The sequence below is a fragment of the Manis pentadactyla genome, chromosome 4, assembly GCF_030020395.1.
Source record: "Manis pentadactyla isolate mManPen7 chromosome 4, mManPen7.hap1, whole genome shotgun sequence".
In the NCBI taxonomy this organism is placed as follows: Eukaryota; Metazoa; Chordata; class Mammalia; order Pholidota; family Manidae; genus Manis; species Manis pentadactyla.
In genome coordinates this window covers 95,606,538-95,629,121 of record NC_080022.1, presented here as the reverse complement: position 1 = coordinate 95,629,121, position 22,584 = coordinate 95,606,538, and the positions used below count along the sequence as shown (strand labels likewise).

At 41.7% G+C, this 22,584-nt stretch overlaps 1 non-coding gene across 1 annotated transcript; it reads right to left on the bottom strand.

Annotated features, from left to right (window-relative positions):
- Positions 1-19,102: 19,102 nt before the first annotated feature.
- LOC118931200 (U6 spliceosomal RNA) lies at positions 19,103-19,210 on the bottom strand. Its single transcript, XR_005032301.1, has one exon. It is a non-coding gene; the product is annotated as a U6 spliceosomal RNA (small nuclear RNA).
- Positions 19,211-22,584: the final 3,374 nt, after the last annotated feature.

Genomic DNA, 22,584 nt, shown 5'->3' with positions numbered 1-22,584 from the left:
GTAAGCTGCAAAATAGTATATATAGTATTGTAACTCGGGGGGGAAAATCCCAGGGCAAAATATCTTTGAAACTGAAATCAGTCAAAGGGACAAATAAAGTGGGAGAAACCCGTTTATTGCTTAAAAGCAATAATCCACTTCTGCTCTCCAGTATGTCTCAGGACCTAGCTACAGAAGAGGCCCCCACCCAACCTCTCTGGTCCAGATATACCCTCCCTTGCCCTTGTAATTACCTATTGATATGGAGATGGACTACTTTCCACCCCTTGAAAACACCTCTTGATATGGACATAACACTAAGGCCAGGCAAGAGATTCTGGGAATATTGCACTTTTACCCACAATCCACCCCTCCAGAAATCTCACCTCACAAACTACTTGTTCCCCATATTCTGCAATGGCCCCTGTGAGAGAAAACTGGAGGATTGTAACCAGACTGATGACATACAATAGCAACAACAATATTATGATAATCCTCAACTGGAGGATTCAGCTAGATTCAAAGTCCTATGCAGATTAAGTCCATAGCTCGCCCATTCCACAGGCAGTCAAGTAGGGAGCTCAGAGCAATCATTACATAGCAGCTGGAGCAAGGGGGTGCATCCAGGCCACAAGGACTGTAGAAGAAAATAAACTTAAGGGTGATAAGATACATATTTCAATGACATCAGCATAGGCAAATCTTGTCCATCATGTAGGATGCATGCAAGAGAGTGGTCCTGTGATAGGACAGTGGCAGGAATGGGATCTCGTCCTGGTCTAGGATATCAGACTCTCACCTCTCTCCCTGTGGGAGTTACAGATAGGTCAATATGAAGGGATATGAGAGGTATATGCACTGGCCATAAAGATAAAACAAAACTTCCCCATAAGATGCTCTTACCTCCTGGATGTTTTGGGTACACAACAGTGATTTTGGGGGCCACTCTGCTGTTACTCCAGGAATACACAGAAGGCCAGCCTCCAGGCCTTTTCCCCAAGGTGCCAGAAGGGCCAGCCATTGGTGATCTATGTGTTGAAATGTCCAGGACCATGTCCACTCAACAGAGTCTCCAGGGTTTAACGCAGTTGGGGCTGGCAGCAGGATGTTCTGCTGGCCATATCCTGGCTTCAATAACTCTTCTTTGGTTTGCACATACAGTTGTATAGGAGAGGCAGCAAGGTGTGTTAGCATATTCACAGGGTTCAAGGCTCCTTTTCAGGGCTTCTCGTTCAAATACTGCAGCACTGTCCATAAGAGAATTGACCAGCCCTGTAGACTATTGGTGTCCAATCTCAGGCCAGATTTCAACAAACCATTGTACATCTCTATCATGCCTACCCTAGCGGGGTTATATAGTACATGAAATTTCCACTTTATTCCTAATTGCTTCACCCATTCTTGTACAGTAAAGTGTGTACCTTGATCACTCCCAATCACCTGCAGCCAGCCACAGGCTGAAAGAGATGCTCTAGGCCCCTCTTGGTACTTTGCTGATCTGCATGACATGCAAGAAAAGCAACCAACAGGCCAGTTGCTGTCTCCACACAATTCATGGCATACCGATATCCTTCTGATATGGGCATAGGCTCAATATAGACTACCTGCCACCTGACAAGGGATGTCAGCCCCCTTATCATTGTCCCATGTTGCTGTGGGATTTGGTGTAAGTCCCTCTTGAGCACACAAGGCACTCCCTCTGGGCTCGGCTGACATCTTCAAAGGTTTATGGCAAGCTCCACTGACAGGCTACAGCCCACACTGTCTTTTGCCCCATGTGCAACAAACGCTGATGTAACCATTGGGCTACATCAGAGGCAGGCTTTCCTTCTAGCCAACGCACTTGGGCCAATGTGTCTGCTTCATCATTCCCTGGGCAAATGGCCAATCACATGATATATGGTAACCATCTTATTCTGACCAGAGGCCCATAAGTCTTGTCACAGCTCTTGCCCCCAAAGGAGCTGGTGACCAATCACCCCCTTTGGTACCATGTCAGTAGCCACAGGGTCAAGCCCCAATAGATGGTCTGCTGTCAGTGCACACAACTATAGGGGAAGGCTTCTGGGTGATCACGAGCCATACTGCCCACAACTCAGCCCATTGGCTGCTCTTCCCCTCTCCATCCTCCATCCATATTGTCTCAGTCTTAGGATGGAAAGCCACAGCCCTTCACATTGGAGGCTGCCCACGACTAGAGCCATCTGTGTACCAAGCATCTTCAGGTATAGGGGCTTTTCCCTCCTGATAAGGACTCTCGGCTACCAATAGCTCAAAAGCAAGTTGTTCCTGCTTTCCACTGGTGTATGTCACTGGCCCCAAAAAGCATTGGAGTTCTCCACTTAAGGGGCTAGTAGAGAGAGTGCTGCACTGCTGTATATATGTGCCCCATTTGGCCAGTGTAGGCATCTGTGCCACGCCTCTCCATGGCATTTGGGTCCAGTATCGCACCCATTCCGTGATGGAATAGGTGGTTATTACCTTGGTTGGAGCTGTTTCAGTGATGGGCTCCATAGCCAGCAAGGTGTGGTACACAGCACACAGTTGCTTTGCTATCAAGGTGTACCAGACCTCTGCTCATTTCCATAGTTGTGACCAGAATCCAATAGTTTGGCATGTCCATTCAAGACACTGCCAAAGACACCATCCATAACCATCTTCAGTTATGTGAGCAGCTAGCTCACAGGGCCTTGATGAGCCCATTACACTCAAGGCCTGTATGGCTGTAAAAGCAGCTGTACATGTCTCATCATCCCAGTCCCACCTGATCCTCTTTCATACCAACAGCATAAGGCTTCAGAATTTGTGCCAAGTGTGGGATAAACACTCTCTAGTAGCCCAAAAGACCCAAAAACTCTTGTTAGACTGTCACAGTGGTAGGAGTGGGGAAAACCTGGACGTTGTCTATGACTGCTTCAGGAATAGCTTTACTTTTACCTGACCAGAGAACCCCCAAGAATCTTACAGACAAACCAGGTCCCTGAAACTTGGTGCTATTCACAGCCCATCCTTTTTCCTGTAAATGTTGCAGATGTCTAGGAACTACCCCTTCTAAATTTGAAAGAGAATCAGATGTGAGCATAATATCATTATGTAGTGATATACCTACACCATTTGCAGTTTTTCCATGTGACCACGTCCTGGGCTACTGTGGAGGTATCCCTGTGGGAGGACAGTGAATGTCCACTGCCAGCCTTCCCACGTGAAGGCTAACTGTGCCTGACTTTTCTGTGCTATGGCTATGTCAATAGAGAAGAAAGCATTAGCAAGGTCCACAACATAATGATACGTTCTCAGTTCATGGCTGAGGGTGTCCAGAAGGTCTGCTGTAGAGGGGACAGCAGCATGCAAAGAGGGTGTGACTTTATTCAATTCCCTGTAGTCTACAGTCATACACTAAGAGCTGTCTGGATTTTTCACTGGTCACACTGGGGAATTAAAAGGACTGTGAATGGGCTTTAAGATGCCAACCTTCTCCTACTCCTGTAGAGTTTCTCCAATTTCCTTGGGCCCCAGGCAATTTATACTGCTTAGTATTTGTCACTCACCAAGGTACAGGCAGAGCTACAGGTGGGTGCTTAGCATGTCCCCTCAGAACTGTCTTTACCACACATACCTTCAGCCTGAACTCACCTGAAGTGGTTTGTAACCACAGGCCTATCCCCAATGAGATTTGGTCTTTCTTCACTCTAATTGCCTTACTCCCATAGCCATCTATCACAGCAGGGGACCCAGGAAAATGCTCAGAGTTGCCATGAATCAAAGAACACTCAGCTCCTGTGTCTACCAGCACCAGGACACGTACATTCACAGGGGATCAATGAATTGCTAATTCTACATGTGGCTTCTGGTCCCCACCATGTCCCCCAAGGTGGGGACTTTGACCCCCCCTCAGTCGAACCACAATGCCCAATCATCCTCCTGTGGGGGTGAGGACTCAGGTGAATCCTGAGTACTGTCTCCCCTGAAGTTTTTCAGGGACACAGGCTGGGCATGAGGCCTTGACTCTGGTTTCTGTGTCCTGGACCTCAGCGGCTGGAACTGCTGCTCTGGCTTTAATTGGTGCCACAGTTCTAACAATATTCTATTGGGCTGCCCATCAAGTTTTTCTTTCACTGCCCCGAAAGTGATTTGACTTTATCAAATCAATCCACATCTGGGTCCTGGAGACCTTCACGGGGCCTTTCGCACTTTTCCTTTCAGTCATGGCCCATACTTCCCTCTATGCACTTATTATTTCAACCTCCCCCAGATATGCTAAAATATGAGTAGCCTCTCTTATTGTTTGGGAGGGAAGAATGTGGGGAACACTCTTTCCTTCCCCTCCCCCATTGGCCTCCTTCGAAGAGAGACAGGGGAGCTGTATGGAGCACCAGATTTCTTATTCCTACAGTGAACAACTCCTTACTGGGGCCCTGGAGGTCCATATTATAGATAATATTTTTTATGCCCAGCTCCTGTAACACCTCCTGGACCTCTGCATATATTTTCCAGTTAGTGGGTAAGTATGGTAAATCACCCTGATTAGGCCAAACTGCCCTGATGGCTGCTGTCAGCCAATCCAGGAGTGTCTGATTCCCTGAGGTGTGATGGGCACTTTGCAACCACTGCCAGAGGGAAGGGTGAGTTGTCAGGGAAGCCAGTCTACCCATTTCAGAACCCAACATAGCAATGGTATCCATACCCATATCCCAGAGACACAAATGCCATGTAGGTAAAGGTTCTGATGGCATCTTCTGAAACCAGATGCTCATGTCCACCAGCTCATTCTGAGTATAGTGGTGGAGCATGGAGTGCTCACAACCTGGGGAGGGGGTGGCTCCTTGGCACTAAGGAACCCATGGTTGCTGCGTTTTTATTTCCTTAATTACAACCAGGTGGCCCTTTAATATGGGAGGGGCTGGTGCCAGGGGTGGTGGCCTCAGCAACAGATAGGCTTTTGGCCACACCCCCTCATCCTCTCCCTACATCTCCTCTACCATCTCTGGGGCTGAAAGCACTGCTCTATCCTCCCCGTCCCTGATGGCTTCCAGCAATTCAGTTTCTCCTGATGTCTCCTCCCTTGCTGCTAACGTATCTTCCCGGAGCGCGACCCGTCTTCTCAATAACGTCTCTCTTTCTTAAGGGCATCCCATAGGTCATCACCCAGCAACTCCAAGCGATGCTGAAGGGTGTCTTTCTCCTACCAAAGTCTCTCCTCGTTAACACTTTCTACTATCACGAGGAAAAGACATCCCATAATCCTGGCTGCTACATGGTCACTCAGGGTCTTCACACTATCTTCTATCTCACAGAAGGCTAATTCCGCAGCTTCTGGTATCTCCACCTTTCCCAATTCTGGGGAAGGCCCCACAACCTCTAGGAGGTGCTTTACCCTAGAAGAATTTCCCACTAGGGGCTCTCCAATTGGAAGTGTTAGGCTGGAGAAAGGAAAAACAAGGACATGCAAACAGAACAGAGAGATGCCATAGGGGAGAACAGACCAGACCCCAAAGTCCGTGCCATATGTGGAAAGGGGACAGCTCTCCCTGAATTCCATCCTGATGTGCCAACTGAGACCCGGATGTCAGCCTCCTCCCTCTTGGAAAGAAAAATGTTTCTAGTTGTCTATTATGTCACCTTTAGCCAATCGTACCTCTCAACAACCCCCCTAAGATAGTTTGCCCACTCCTCCCCCTCCTAACCCCTTATAAGCGCCCCACCTCCCTAACCGGGGCGTGACTTCTCTGGCCTCCGGCAAGAAGGCCATAGAACCTCACCTGGGGGTATTTAAATAAATTACCTGGCCCTTTGTTGTCTCTCTTTGCCTGCTTATTTCAGCTAGAATTTATCTTACAGGAAGCCCCACAGATAAGGGTCTCCTGAGTAAAGTTGCACCCTCTACCACTGCAGCCATTGGGGCCTCCCTACCATCCACAGTGGGAGTTCCAGGCATCTCCCCACCATCTCTAGAGGCAGCCTGCCCAAGGGTCGCACCCATGTAGACAGATTTCGGGTTCAGAGGTCCTGCTGACTAGTGCTAGATGTAACTCTGGGGGGAAAATCCCAGGGCAAAATACCTTAGAAACTGAAATTAGTCAAAGGGAGAAATAAAGTGGGAGAAAACCATTTATTGCTTACAAGAGTCTTTCCTGTGTCTCTCATGACCTGGCTACAGAAAAAAAGGGCCCTACCGAACCTCTGAAATCCAGATATACACTCAGTCGACCTTGTAATTACCTATAGATATGGAGATAGACTACTTTCCACCCCTTGGAAACACCTATTGATATGAAGATGCACTAAGGCCAGGTGAAAGATTCTGGGAATATTGCAATTTTACTCACAGTGATCTTGGGGATTCCCCAAATTTGCAATGCCTTTGTGTAATCATCTCCCTGTGAGTATGGGCTGGACTTAATGACTTGTTTCTAACAAACAAAATATGACTGAAGTAGTGGGATGTCACTTCTGAGATTAATTTATAAATAGGCTAAGGCTGCCACTTTGGGTGTTGTTTTTTACATTGTTTGTTAGAGGGAAGACAGCTGTCATATTCTGAGCCAGCCCTATGAAGAAGCCCACTTGGTAGGGGGACCAACAACCACTTAAATGAGCTTAGATGTGCATCCTACTTCAGTTATATCTTCAGATGAGACCAGCTCTGGCTGACAGCTCGACTGCTATTTCATAAGAGATCTTGAGCCAGAGGTATCCAGCTAACCCATGCTCTTCACCCATGGACACTGTGAGATTATAAATGTTTGTTGTTTTAAGCGGTGAGTAAAATTGTAACATTTCCAGAATATCTTGCCTGGCTTTCGTGCATTTGCATATCCTCAGGGGTGGAGAGAAGTTCATCTCCATATGCATGGGTAGTTACCTGGGCAACAGAGGGTGTGTCTGAACCTGAGAATTTAAAGGGAGGGGCTTACTTGCTTGCTTGCTTGCTTCTTCTGGAGCAGGGGAGAAAGACGGCTTTGGACTGCAGTTTGTAAGCAATAAATGGGTTTTAAACTTTATTTCTTTCTCCCTTTGACTGATTTCGGTTTTTAGAGATATTTTGCCCCAATATTTCCTCTCCTCAGACTTACATAAGCCACTAAGTTTTGGAGTAATTTAGTACAAAGTGGGCTACAATGTAAGGTTGTCAGCAGGTCCTATGTACTGAGTGTCCACAGATGTTTTTATCTGCAGATCTTTTCTCTGGGGCCATTCAGTATCTTTGTAAAAGAACTCTCCAATCTCAGAGAGCATATGTCTTGCTGCCTGAGTTCAGGGGCCAAAGCTGGAAAGGAATCAAATTTTCATTTATTTCCTCTATTTTTAGCTCCAAGGCAAACCCTGCCTTCTTGGTGTATCTGGTATGCCTAAATCTGGAGTCCCTCCTTTGTCGTCTATCTGGATAAACTACTTTCCACCCCTTGGAAACACCTACTGATATGGAGATTGTTGCCTGGCTACACCCAGAGAAGGGGCCTGATGGGTCTGACAGTTCTCTATATAGATTTTAAACAGTTTTCCTTGTTTTTAGCCCAGATTCTAGTTCTCATATTTTAAAGTAAATAGTGACATTCATAAAAATCAACTCCAAAAGGGTTATGGATCTACCATGAAAGATGAAACTACAAAGCTTTTAGGAGATGATATAGAAGAATGTCTTCATGACCTCAAGATAAAGATTTCTTAATCTAGTTTCAAAAAGCTTTATTTATATAGAAAAAAAGATAAACTGATATGCATTAAATATAAGAACTTTTGCTCATCCAAAAACAGCTTGAAAAGAGTAGAAAGACAAGATAAAGGTATTTACAACACATATAACTCAAAGGGTTCATAGTCTGACTATATAAAGTTACGTGAAAAATCAGTGAGAAAATAAAGGCAACCCACTGGAAAAAATGGATAAAAATCCCTGAACAGGAAGTTCACAAATGAGGACCTTTAACAAACATAGAAAGAACTGCTTAATATTGTTGGTAATCAGTGATAGGCAAATACAAACCTAAATGAGCTACCACAACACATACATTCTATTAGCAGAAGCATGGTAAGTTGTGTTCAGACAATACTATCTTTCTGGAAATATGCACCAACTAAAGATACATGTAACATAATGGATGAATCTTTTTTTTTTTTTTTTTAATAATTATTTTTTATTGAAGGGTAGTTGACACACAGTATTACATTACATGAGTTTCAAGTGTACAACACAGTGGTAGAACATTTATATACATAATTCTAGGTTCCAGCTATCACCCTACCAGGCTGTTACAATATCTTGACTATATTCCTTATGCTATACATTACATCCCGGTTACTAATTTATTTTACCATTGGAAGTCTGTCCTTTTTTTTTTTTTTTTTTTTTTTTTTGTGAGGGCATCTCTCATATTTATTGATCAAATGGTTGTTAACGACAATAAAATTCTGTATAGGGGAGTCAATGCTCAATGCACAATCATTATTCCACCCCAAGCCTAATTTTTGTCAGTCTCCAATCTTCTGAGGCATAACAAACAAGTTTTTACATGTAGAACAAATTCTTACATAATGAATAAGTTACATAGTGAACAGTACAAGGGCAGTCATCACAGAAACTTTCGGTTTTGCTCATGCATTATGAACTATAAACAGTCAGTTCAAATATGAATACTCATTTGGTTTTTATACTTGATTTATATGTGGATACCACATTTCTCTCTTTATTATTATTATTTTTAATAAAATGCTGAAGTGGTAGGTAGATACAAGATAAAGGTAGAAAACATAGTTTAGTGTTGTAAGAGAGCACATGTAGATGATAAGGTGTGTGCCTGTAGACTATGTGTTAATCCAAGCTAGACCAGGGCAATAAAACATCCACGTATGCAGAAGATTTCTCTCAGAACGGGGGGGTGAGGTTCTAAGCCTCACCTCTGTTGATCCCCAATTTCTCACCTGATGGACCCCCTGCGACTGTGCCTGTCTTAGGTTGTTCCTCCCTTGAGGAATCTTACCCGTCTCTGGCTAACCAGTCATCTTCCGGGGCCATACAGGGAAATGTGAAGTTGGTAAGTGAGAGAGAAGCCTTATTGTTTGAAAAAGTTAGCTTTTTACTTCTTTGCATATTTATGCCCTGTGGCTTCTATGCCCAGCATTTGTCTTGAGGTATCTTTACCACTTGGAAGAATTATGATACTCGGTAAATTTGATATGAGGCACGAATTCTATTTAAGGGTTGTAATTAGGAAGGAAGAAGAAAAGCTATAGAAGTAGCAGGCGGAAGAAAACATGGGAAGATTGATTATTTCTTTGATATATCTTCTTGTAGAGTAACTTCAGCATGTATAGGTTTTAAGCTACTACTTAAATTGCACACACACATTAACATAATAGGAGTATAGTTACATAACCAAAGCATATCTGTAATTACCAGCCATCTGCAGTGAAACCAAGAAAACCAGTTAGGCACCTTAGGCATTTGTGAAAACTTATCTATGATATGGTGGATATTGTCCAAATGAACTTGAACAGTCTGAGAGAAATCAGACAAATTAAAACAACCCATTCCTGGGGACTGTTCACATGCCATATGTTCTTTTAACAATAAATAGTTTGTAGTTGTAAGACTTTGGAGCGCTACAATTTGCACTTCTCCAAATTCTTGGTTGAGTTGCAACAGTACAGATCCAGTCCAATTTTGTTGTTTTACTGTATGCACAGGCCAGCTTAGATATCTCCTTCCTCATTCCCATGGCAGGTCCAGGAACTGGTGGGATGAGTGCATCTACAGCTGTAGCAGTGCGTGGATCTTTGTTGGGGTTTTTTGATGATCATCTTCTGGCATGAGTCTTCCAGAGGGTGCAGATGTTGGAAGTTCTTTTTCATATCGTATCTTAGTTCATTTTCGGGGTAGCCCAATTAGGCTTTGATCCTCTGTATAAACACAAACAGACCCTTTGCCTACACTTTTATATGCCCTTTATACCCTTGTGTAGAACTCGTTGGAGGTTACCACACAGGAACTGCACTTTTTTTTTTTTTTTGCTATCACTAATCTACACTTACATGACGAATATTATGTTTACTAGGCTCTCCCCTATACCAGGTCTCCCCTATAAACCCCTTTACAGTCACTGTCCATCAGCATAGCAAAATGTTGTAGAATCACTACTTGCCTTCTCTGTGTTGTACAGCCCTCCCTTTTCTCCTACCCCCCCATGCATGTTAATCTTAATACCCCCCTACTTCTCCCCCCCTTATCCCTCCCTACCCACCCATCCTCCCCAGTCCCTTTCCCTTTGGTACCTGTTAGTCCATTCTTGAGTTCTGTGATTCTGCTGCTGTTTTGTTCCTTCAGTTTTTCCTTTGTTCTTATATTCCACAGATAAGTGAAATCATTTGGTATTTCTCTTTCTCCGCTTGGCTTGTTTCACTGAGCATAATACCCTCCAGCTCCATCCATGTTGCTGCAAATGATTGGATTTGCCCTTTTCTTATGGCTGAGTAGTATTCCATTGTGTATATGTACCACATCTTCTTTATCCATTCATCTATTGATGGACATTTAGGTTGCTTCCAATTCTTGGCTATTGTAAATACTGCTGCAATAAATATAGGGGTGCATCTGTCTTTCTCAAACTTGATTGCTGCGTTCTTAGGGTAAATTCCTAGGAGTGCAATTCCTGGGTCAAATGGTAAGTCTGTTTTGAGCATTTTGATGTACCTCCATACTGCTTTCCACAATGGTTGAACTAGTTTACATTCCCACCAGCAGTGTAGGAGGGTTCCCCTTTCTCCACAGCCTCGCCAACATTTGTTGTTGTTTGTCTTTTGGATGGCAGCCATCCTTACTGGTGTGAGGTGATACCTCATTGTAGTTTTAATTTGCATTTCTCTGATAATTAGCGATGTGGAGCATCTTTTCATGTGTCTGTTGGCCATCTGTATTTCTGTTTTGGAGAACTCTCTGTTCAGTTCCTCTGCCCATTTTTTAATTGGGTTATTTGTTTTTTGTTTGTTGAGGCGTGAGAGCTCCTTATATATTCTGGACGTCAAGCCTTTATCGGATGTGTCATTTTCAAATATATTCTCCCATACTGTAGGGATCCTTCTTGTTCTATTGATGGTGTCTTTTGCTGTACAGAAGCTTTTCAGCTTAATATAGTCCCACTTACTCATTTTTGCTGTTGTTTTCCTTGCCCGGGGAGATATGTTCAAGAAGAGGTCACTCATGTTTATGTCTAAGAGGTTTTCGCCTATGTTTTCTTCCAGGAGTTTAATGGTTTCATGGCTTACATTCAGGTCTTTGATCCATTTTGAGTTTACTTTTGTATATGGGGTTAGACAATGGTCCAGTTTCATTCTCCTACATGTAGCTGTCCAGTTTTGCCAGCACCACCTGTTGAAGAGACTGTCATTTCGCCATTGTATGTCCATGGCTCCTTTATCAAATATTAATTGACCATATATGTCTGGGTTAATGTCTGGATTCTCTAGTCTGTTCCATTGGTCTGTGGCTCTGCTCTTGTGCCAGTACCAAATTGTCTTGATTACTATGGCTTTATAGTAGAGCTTGAAGTTGGGGAGTGAGATCCCCCCTACTTTATTCTTCTTTCTCAGGATTGCTTTGGCTATTCGGGGTCTTTGGTGTTTCCATATGAATTTTTGAATTATTTGTTCCAGTTCATTGAAGAATGTTGCTGGTAGTTTCATAGGGATTGCATCAAATCTGTATATTGCTTTGGGCAGGATGGCCATTTTAACGATATTAATTCTTCCTAGCCACGAGCATGGGATGAGTTTCCATCTGTTAGTGTCCCCTTTAATTTCTCTTAAGAGTGACTTGTAGTTTTCAGAGTATAAGTCTTTCACTTCTTTGGTTAGGTTTATTCCTAGGTATTTTATTTTTTTTGATGCAATTGTGAATGGAGTTGTTTTCCTGATTTCTCTCTCTGTTGGTTCATTGTTAGTATATAGGAAAGCCACAGATTTCTGTGTGTTGATTTTGTATCCTGCAACTTTGCTGTATTCCGATATCAGTTCTAGTAGTTTTGGAGTGGAGTCTTTAGGGTTTTTTATGTACAGTATCATGTCATCTGCAAATAGTGACAGTTTAACTTCTTCTTTACCAATCTGGATTCCTTGTATTTCTTTATTTTGTCTGATTGCCGTGGCTAGGACCTCCAGTACTATGTTAAATAACAGTGGAGAGAGTGGGCATCCCTGTCTAGTTCCCGATCTCAGAGGAAATGCTTTCAGCTTCTCGCTGTTCAATATAATGTTGGCTGTGGGTTTATCATAGATGGCCTTTATTATGTTGAGGTACTTGCCCTCTATTCCCATTTTGCTGAGAGTTTTTAACATGAATGGATGTTGAACTTTGTCAAATGCTTTTTCAGCATCTATGGAGATGATCATGTGGTTTTTGTCTTTCTTTTTGTTGATGTGGTGGATGATGTTGATGGACTTTCGAATGTTGTACCATCCTTGCATCCCTGGAATGAATCCCACTTGGTCATGGTGTATGATCCTTTTGATGTATTTTTGAATTCGGTTTGCTAATATTTTGTTGAGTATTTTTGCATCTACGTTCATCAGGGATATTGGTCTGTAGTTTTCTTTTTGGTGGGGTCTTTGCCTGGTTTTGGTATTAGGGTGATGTTAGCTTCATAGAATGAGTTTGGGAGTATCCCCTCCTCCTCTATTTTTTGGAAAACTTTAAGGAGAATGGGTATTATGTCTTCCCTGTATGTCTGATAAAATTCCGAGGTAAATCCATCTGGCCCGGGGGTTTTGTTCTTTGGTAGTTTTTTGATTACCTCTTCAATTTCGTTGCTGGTAATTGGTCTGTTTAGATTTTCTGTTTCTTCCTGGGTCAATCTTGGAAGGTTATATTTTTCTAGGAAGTTGTCCATTTCTCCTAGGTTTCCCAGCTTGTTAGCATATAGGTTTTCATAGTATTCTCCAATAATTCTTTGCATTTCCGTGGGGTCCGTCGTGATTTTTCCTTTCTCGTTTCTGATACTGTTGATTTGTGTTGACTCTCTTTTCTTCTTAATAAGTCTGGCTAGAGGCTTATCTATTTTGTTTATTTTCTCGAAGAACCAGCTCTTGGTTTCATTGATTTTTGCTATTGTTTTATTCTTCTCAATTTTATTTATTTCTTCTCTGATCTTTATTATGTCCCTCCTTCTGCTGACCTTAGGCCTCATCTGTTCTTCTTTTTCCAATTTCGATAATTGTGACATTAGACCATTCATTTGGGATTGCTCTTCCTTTTTTAAATATGCTTGGATTGCTATATACTTTCCTTTTAAGACTGCTTTTGCTGTGTCCCACAGAAGTTGGGGCTTAGTGTTGTTGTTGTCATTTGTTTCCATATATTGCTGGATCTCCATTTTGATTTGGTCATTGATCCATTGATTATTTAGGAGCGTGTTGTTAAGCCTCCATGTGTTCGTGAGCCTCTTTGCTTTCTTTGTACAGTTTATTTCTAGTTTTATGCCTTTGTGGTCTGAAAAGTTGGTTGGTAGGATTTCAATCTTTTGGAATTTTCTGAGGCTCTTTTTGTGGCCTAGTATGTGGTCTATTCTGGAGAATGTTCCATGTGCACTTGAGAAGAATGTATATCCCGCTGCTTTTGGATGTAGAGTTCTATAGATGTCTATTAGGTCCATCTGCTCTACTGTGTTGTTCAGTGCTTCCGTGTCCTTACTTATTTTCTGCCCAGTGGATCTATCCTTTGGGGTGAGTGGTGTGTTGAAGTCTCCTAGAATGAATGCATTGCAGTCTATATCCCCCTTTAATTCTGTTAGTATTTGTTTCACATATGCTGGTGCTCCTGTGTTGGGTGCATATATATTTAGAATGGTTATATCCTCTTGTTTGACTGAGCCCTTTATCATTATGTAGTGTCCTTCTTTATCTCTTGTTACTTTCTTTGTTTTGAAGTCTATTTTGTCTGATATTAGTACTGCAACCCCTGCTTTCTTCTCACTGTTGTTTGCTTGAAATATGTTTTTCCATCCCTTGACTTTTAGTCTGTACATGTCTTTGGGTTTGAGGTGAGTTTCTTGTAAGCAGCATATAGATGGGTCTTGCTTTTTTATCCATTCTGTTACTCTGTGTCTTTTGATTGGTGCATTCAACCCATTAACATTTAGGGTGACTATTGAAAGATATGTACTTATTGCCATTGCAGGCTTTAAATTCGTGGTTACCAAAGGTTCAAGGTTAGCCTCTTTAGTATCTTACTGCCTAACTTAGCTCGCTTATTGAGCTGTTATATACACTGTCTGGAGATTCTTTTCTTCTCTCCCTTCTTGTTCCTCCTCCTCAATTCTTCATATGTTGGGTGTTTTGTGCTGTGCTCCTTCTAGGAGTGCTCCCATCTAGAGCAGTCCATGTAAGATGTTCTGTAGAGGTGGTTTGTGGAAAGCAAATTCCCTCAGCTTTTGTTTGTCTGGGAATTGTTTAATCCCACCGTCATATTTGAATGATAGTCGTGCTGGATACAGTATCCTTGGTTCAAGGCCCTTCTGTTTCATTGTATTAAATATATCATGCCATTTTCTTCTGGCCTGTAGGGTTTCTGTTGAGAAATCTGACGTTAGCCTGATGGGTTTCCCTTTATAGGTGACCTTTTTCTCTCTAGCTGCCTTTAACACTCTTTCCTTGTCCTTGATCTTTGCCATTTTAATTATTATGTGTCTTGGTGTTGCCCTTCTTGGATCCTTTCTGTTGGGGGTTCTGTGTATTTCCGTGGTCTGTTTGATTACTTCCTCCCCCAGTGTGGGGAAGTTTTCAGCAATTATTTCTTCTAAGATACTTTCCATCTCTTTGCCTCTCTCTTCTTCTTCTGGGACCCCTATAATACGGATATTGCTCCTTTTAGATTGGTCACACAGTTCTCTTAATATTGTTTCATTCCTGGAGATCCTTTTGTCTCTCTCTATGTCAGCTTCCATGCGTTCCTGTTCTCTGATTTCAATTCCATCAATGGCCTCTCGCATCCTATCCATTCTGCTTATAAACCCTTCCAGAGTTTGTTTCATTTCTGCGATCTCCTTTCTGGCATCTGTGATCTCTTTCCGGACTCCATCCCATTTTTCTTGCGTATTTCTCTGCATCTCTGTCAGCATGTTTATGATTCTTATTTTGAATTCTTTGTCAGGAAGACTGGTTAGGTCTGTCTCCTTCTCTGGTGTTGTCTCTGTGATCTTTGTCTGCCTGTAGCTTTGCCTTTTCATGGTGATAGGAATAGTCTGCAGAACTGGGACGAGTGACGGCTGGAAGGACTTCCTTTCTTGTTGGTTTGTGGCCCTCCTCTCCTGGGAGAACAGCGGCCTCTAGTGGCTTGTGCTGCGCAGCTGCGCGCAGACAGGGTTTCTGCTTCCTGCCCGGCTGCTATGGAGTTAATCTCCGCTGTTGCTGTGGGCGTGGCCTGGCTCGGGCAGCTACTCCGAAATGGTGGAGTCGCGTTGGAGCAGGAGCTGCTGGGAGGCTATTTATCTCCGTAAGGGGCCTCCCTGCTCCCTGCAGCCCAGGGGTTAGGGTGCCCAGAGATCCCGGATTCCCTACCTCTGGATTAAGTGGCCCGCCCTGCCCCTTTAAGACTTCCAAAAAGCACCCGCCAAAACAAAACAACGACCACAAAAAAAAACAAGAAAAAAAATTTTTTTAATTAAAAAAAAAAAAAATTTTTTTAATTAAAAAAAAAAAAGGTGGTCGTTCGTTTTTCTTTATTCTCCGGTGCCAGCCTCAGGCCTCTGCTCACCGGTCTTTCTGCCCTGTTTCCCTAATATTGGGGTCCCTGTCCCTTTAAGACTTCCAAAAAGCGCTCGCCAAAACAAAGCAGCAAAAAAGCAAAAAAAAAAAAATGGTCGCGCGCTTTTCTTATGTCCTCTGTCGCCCAGCCTCCAGTGCCTGCTCACTGTTCTTGCTGCCCTGTTTTCCCAGTATCGAGGGCCCTGCACTCTGGCCCGGATGGCTGGGGCTGGGTGTTCGGCAGCCCTGGGCTCCGTCTCCCTCCCGCTCTGCCTGCTCTTCTCCCGCCGGGAGCTGGGGGGAGGGGCGCTCGGCTCCCGCGGGGCCGGGGCTTGTATCTTACCCCCTTCGCGAGGCGCTGGGTTCTCTCAGGTGTGGATGTGGTCTGGATATTGTCCTGTGTCCTCTGGTCTTTATTCTAGGAAGGGTTGTCTTTGTTATATTTTCATAGATATATGTTGTTTTGGGAGGAGATTTCCGCTGCTCTACTCACGCCGCCATCTTCCGCCCCCCTCCTGGATGAATCTTGAAACACATTTTTAAATAAAAAGCAAGATACAAAAGATATATTATTTTTTATTTATAAAAAGTTTAAAATCAGGCAAAACTAGGAATATATATATATATATATATATATATAGATTATAAATATATATATGTATATACCTATATTTTTATACATGTGTTAGGCAGGAAAATATGTATGAGCAGGGTGGAAAGAGAACAAGGTCAGTAAAGCCCCCTAGAAAGGACTCAGCTAACCAGTTAAAACTAGAAATCTAGAAAAGACCCAGAGTTAATCAGTTAATCAGTTAAAGCTCAAAAGGTCAAGAGCAACTTGGCCTTGAATGTTTGAATATTCCCTAGAAAAGGAAAAGTATCTAAGCACAGCCCATGTTTTCATTGTGTCAATTAGATCATGCCATTGTAAGATTTACTCTAGCCTGCTAAAAGGCCCACCTATAAACAGCATAATAAAGACAGGGAGATCAAATCTTAAAGCCAAAATTGCATTTTGAAAAAAAAACTCAGGAAGTTTAAGAAGAAAGATTCTTAACATACTCTTTAGCAAACAAATAACTCTGCCCACCTTGGAGGAAGGGCAGATAGTCTTGATTGATATGCTCCCAAACCAGGAAGCTGCTATCCTGGGAGGGGACCAGAGTAGTAAATTTCTTGTGTTAAGCTAATGTGCAGAGGACTGATAAGAAACTTAATGTCGCATCAAAGATACTTGAGACCACTTACAAGCCCATACCCTAACCCTTTGTCACATTTCTGAAAAATCCTTAAAAGGGGGAACCCCCAACCTTTCAGGGCGCTCCTCTCTCTGAGGTCGTGTGCACTTTCTAAGTGTGTAACTTTTTAATCTTAAACTCTTTTCTCCAACCTTTCAGGGTGCTCCTCTCTGAGGTCGCCTGCACTTTCTCTCAAAATAACTTTAAATAAAACTTTTACTCTGCTTCACTACTATGTCTCTGCCCTTCAATTATTTGTCACGGCGGGGACAAGAACTGAGGAAAATACACAACACCTCTCCCCCAACATATGTATATGTATGTATGTAGCATGTAATTACCATAAAAGTCAGCATAAACGGTTATCTGTGTGGGGGGAGATTATGATCAGGAAGCAATGCTAGGATGTTGCATTTCCTGACTTGGGAAATGTTTAAACAGTATGTGCTTTATAATGATTCGTTATTCTTTAATTCATAGTTTATGTATTTTTCTGTGTGTTTGTTATATTTAGTAATTCAGAAGTTTAATTCTTCTTTTTGTCTTCTCTTTATTTCTGGTAATTGTTACTTTAGTTCTATTTAAAATGCTGTTTCATTTTTCTCATGATTATCATTATAATTATACCTTTTTATACTATACTTTCCCCTTTTTTTGTTTAAGCAGCATTTATTACTTTCCTGTCATTCCCTGCTTCTCTTCCTCCATCCAATATTAAGAAGTAACACTGTTATCTGACTCAGGGCTTACTTCTGTGCAATTAAATATGTTTATCTTTTTCCTACCTGATTTATCACCCTTAAATGATATCCTTTCATTCTAAGCTACTACAGATGAGGCTCTCAAAACTTAACCCTACTTCTAAATTATCTCTCCCTTCCCCCATTTTTTGGTAGTTCTAGACTTCCTACATTGTCAGGGAATGTAACATTCTGTCAACCCTCATTCCCATCTTTATTTTTATTATTCCTTCCTGCCTTTATGTTTGTTTCATATTTGTTTTAGATCTGAATTGATTTTCATGGCCAGGCTTTTAGCTAAAGTTTGCCAATGTTCTCTCAGCTAGCTGCAATTAGCTTTCTAGGAGTTTCCTTAAGAAGCATTCATGTAGCCAATATTCTCTGGGTTCTTGCTGGATTAAAAGTGTTTGTAACCTCTATGTGTGAAGGATAGTTTGGATTAAAAAACATTTGGTTCATTTTCTTTCCTTGAGTATGTTGTAGATATTGCTCTTTTATTTTCTGGCATTCAGTTTTACTACTGGGAAGCCTATGTCAATTTGATTTTCTTTCTCTTTTAAATGACCTTGTTTTTCTACCTGGCTCACCAAATAATTCTCTCTTGAAATTTGTATTAACACTCTGTTATGTTTATTCTTCAGTTTTCCTTTGAAGGGAGGTTGAAATACCTTTTTCTTTACAGAAAGTGAGTGATCAAATGAGGCTATCAAGGGGATCATGTATAGAGTTATTTTTTTTTTTTAGTGAGTTCTAATAAACTTTATTTGCAAAGACAATCAGTTGACCAAATATATAGGTAGATAGAATGATAGATAAATAGATAAGAGATATATCAATATATATAAAAAGAAAATGTATAAATAAAAACTTTATTGAAGAAATGAAAAAAAAATTAACAGTGGCTATTATCCTCAGAGAGTTTAAAAAAATTTACAGTGTGCATGCATTGCTTCTTTAAAAATATGGAATGCTTCATGAATTTGCATGTTATCCTGTTAGGGTCCAGAGTCGACCACCTCTCAAATAGACAGAAGATGCTCACGATAATGCAAGTCACACAGCGAGGTTTATTTCCAGCTAGCTGGGGTCCAAGTGTCTGCCCGACACAGCAGGTTTCAACAAGGTCCCAGAGCACTCAAAGCCAAGGGTTTATATAGCATTTTCAAAGCACTTACTCACAGTAATTTTCCACAGTTACATACTATTTTGGCTTGCGCCACATCCTGGGGGTCAAGCAAGAGCAAGATAAGACCACTCCTCAAATGTTAGGGTGGTTTAGCAAGATAAGCTGACTAGTGTCATAATCGCGCACAACCTGGTGTCCATGATTAACTTGTCTTCAAAACCTGTTTATCAAGCCTTACCCAGTTCCTCCTTTCCTGAGTCATGCACTCAGAAAATGGCTTTTCGGCCCTTAAAATGGCTGTTCTCATGCTAACCCATTCTTACAATCCTTGTGCAGGGGCCATGCTAATCTTCTTTGCACCATTCCAATTTTAGTACATGTACTGCCAAAGCAAGCACTAGAGTTCATTTTTGGATCAAAGAGTGTAAGTATTAAAAAAAACTTTTATAGGTATTACCAAATTGCCTTCTCAAAAGGCTATAGGAATTCATAGTACCTTTTGCTCCAATATTACCCTCAACATTATGAAAGTTGCTTTCCCCCCAAATCTTCTGCAATACTGATCATTATTAATTATTATTATTATTTTTTATAGTTGGAATTTTTTTTGGTATCATTAATCTACAATTGCATGAGGAACATTATGTTTACTAGAAACCCCCCATTACCAAGTCCCCCCCAACATACCCCATTGCAGTCACTGTACATCAGCATAGTAAGATGGTAGAGAATCACTACCTGTCCTCTCCATGCTGTACAGCCTTCCCCATGCCCTCCCTTTATGCATGCTAATCGTAATGCCCCCTTTCTTCCCCCCCGCCTTATCCCTCCCCTCCCACCCATCCTCCCTGGTCCCTTTCCCTTTGGTAACTGTTAGTCCATTCTTGGGTTCTGTGAGGCTGCTGCTGTTTTGTTCCTTCAGTTTTTTCTTTGTTCTTATACTCCACAGATGAGTGAAATCATTTGATACTTGTCTTTCTCCTCCTGGCTTATTTCACTGAGCATAATACCCTCTAGCTCCATCCATGTTGTTGCAAATGGTAGGATTTGTTTTCTTCTTATGGCTAAATAATATTTCATTGTGTATATGTACCACCTCTTCTTTATCCATTCATCTACTGATGGACACTTAGGTTGCTTCCAAATCTTGGCTATTGTAAATAGTGCTGTGATAAACATAGGGGTGCATATGTCTTTTTCAAACTGGGCTGCTGCATTCTTAGGGTAAATTCCTAGGAGTGGAATTCCTGGGTCAAATGGTATTTCTATTTTGAGCATTCTGAGGAACCTCCATACTGCTTTCCACAATGGTTGAACTAATTTACATTCCCACCAGAAGTGTAGGAGGGTTCCCCTTTCTCCACAACCTCGCCAACATTTGTTGTTGTTTGTCTTTTGGATGGTGGCGATCCATACTGGTGTGAGGTAATACCTCATTCTGGTTTTAATTTGCATTTCTCAGATGACTAGTGATGTGGAGCATCTTTTCATGTGTCTGTTGGCTATCTGAATTTCTTCTTTGGAGAACTGTCTGTTCAGTTCCTCTGTGCCGGAGTCCAGCTCCAGTGGTGGGGTGTGAAGCCCAAAAGGATGAGACGGAGTCATTGCACAGAGAGACAGGACACAGAGTCAGATGGAAGTGGTCTTTTAACAAAGTGCCGATGACAGCTTTATTTATACCATTTTGCACAAGGATATGATTATTTTTTATTGTTCTGTTGATTAATTGGTATAGGCAGTTGATAAATAGGTATAGGCAAGCTTTTTTCTTTCTTCTTCTTTCTAATCTATTCATGGTTGGTCAAATGTTAGACAGGTGATCTTAATCTGTTCCTTGACCAAAACTTTTCCTAGTAACATGTACTCTTTTATGTTTTATGTTTCTATGCAATGCAGTTTCTAAGTAGTGCATGTGACCGTTGGAGCGTGCAGTATGTAGCGGTGACTATGGAGTCTATCAGCTCAGGGTGAAATACAGGTCACCTACTGCCACAGTTAGCTAGAATTCTTTCCCACAGAAATATTCTTAGAGGCTTTAATAAATTTATAATCAATCTAAAATCATAAACTCATATCTTCATTATACACCCCTTTACAGGGCACAGTAAGCAGCAAACTAAATTTCCCCTTCTTATTTACATTTCTCTTTCTTCTGTGTGGATACCAAAATCTCCTTGACATGCTACACAGGTCTCCATGACTCCACTACTGCAGGGACTAAACAAGTTCTTACATGGTGAACAATGCAAGGGCATTCATATAATAGAAACTGTTTCTGTTTTAACTACAAATCTTAAACTATAAACAATCAAGTCAAATATGATGTATGATTATTTATTTGATTTTTATACTTTATATGTGAATCTCACATTTTCTCTTTTACGTTTCTAATAAAATATTGATGTAACAGGTAGATGCAGGATATAGATAGAAAGCATAATTTAGAACTGTAAGAAGGCAAGTGTAGATGATCAGGTCTGTGCCTAAAGACTAGGTATTACTCCAAGCTGAACAAGGGCAACAAAACATCCATGGGTGCAGACAATTTCTATCAACACTGGGGGGGTGAGGTTCTAAGCCTCACCTCTGTTGGCCCCCATTTTCTCACCTGATGGCCCCCCTGCGACTGTGCCTGTCTTAGGTTGTTCCTCCCTTGAGGAATCTTACCCATCTCTGGCTAACCAGCCATCTTCTGGGGCCATACAGGGATATGTAAAGCTGGTAAGTGAGAGAGAAGTAATGTTCTTTGAAAATGCTAGTTCTTTGCAGATTTATGCCCTGTGGCTTCCAGACCCAGCACTTGTCTTGAGGTATCTTTACTTCTTGGAAAATTATGATATTCGGTAATTCCAAATATGAGGCACAGGTTCTAGTAAAAGGCTGTAATTAGGAAGGAAGAGGAAACACCATAGAAGTAGCAGATAGAAGAAAACATGAGAAGATGGATTAAGTGTCAAACAATATTCTCTTATGACTCTATTTCTATAAAACCCTCCATCACTAGTTTCACTAGCATTGTAATAAAAAAAGTGGGGGGGCATTCTCACTTAGTGGAGATGGGGTGGTCAATGTTTGACCAACTAACAGTAGGTTGCAGCATTCTATGCCAAAATCGCCATCTGGCCCCTGCGTGTTCTATTCTTCAGGAGCACTGTCCTGAAAAGCTTTTGGGAAACTTATGTTCTCATCCTTTCCACACTGCTCAGCAAAGGTTAGTTAACCCCTAGCAAAAATGGGAGTAAAAGCAAAGCCAATAGTATAATAGAGAAAAACAAAATCAAAGTGGGTAATAGGGGGAGCTAGCTGCGAAGGCCCTTGATTTGTGGGGGTCTTCCTCCAGCCTGAGCTTTGCTACACAGCTTGAATAGTATGGCTCCTGCCACCTCTGACCATTTTTTTATTGGATTATTTGCTTTTTGTTTGTTGAGGTGCATGAACTCTTTATATATTTTGTATGCCAACCCTTTATCGGATCTGTCATTTGTGAATATATTCTGCCATACTGTAGGATGCCTTTTTATTCTATTGGTGGTGTCCTTTGCTGTACAGAGCTTTTTAGTTTGATTTAGTCCCAGTTATTCATTTCTGCTTTTGTTTGCCTCACCCAGGGAATATGTTCATGAAGAAGTCACTCATGTTTATGTCCAAGATACTTTTGCCTATGTATTTTTCCAAGAGTTTTATGGTTTCATGACTTACATTCAGGTCTTTCATCCATTTCAAATTTGCTTTTGTGTATGGGGTTAGACAATGATACAGTTTCATTCTCTTG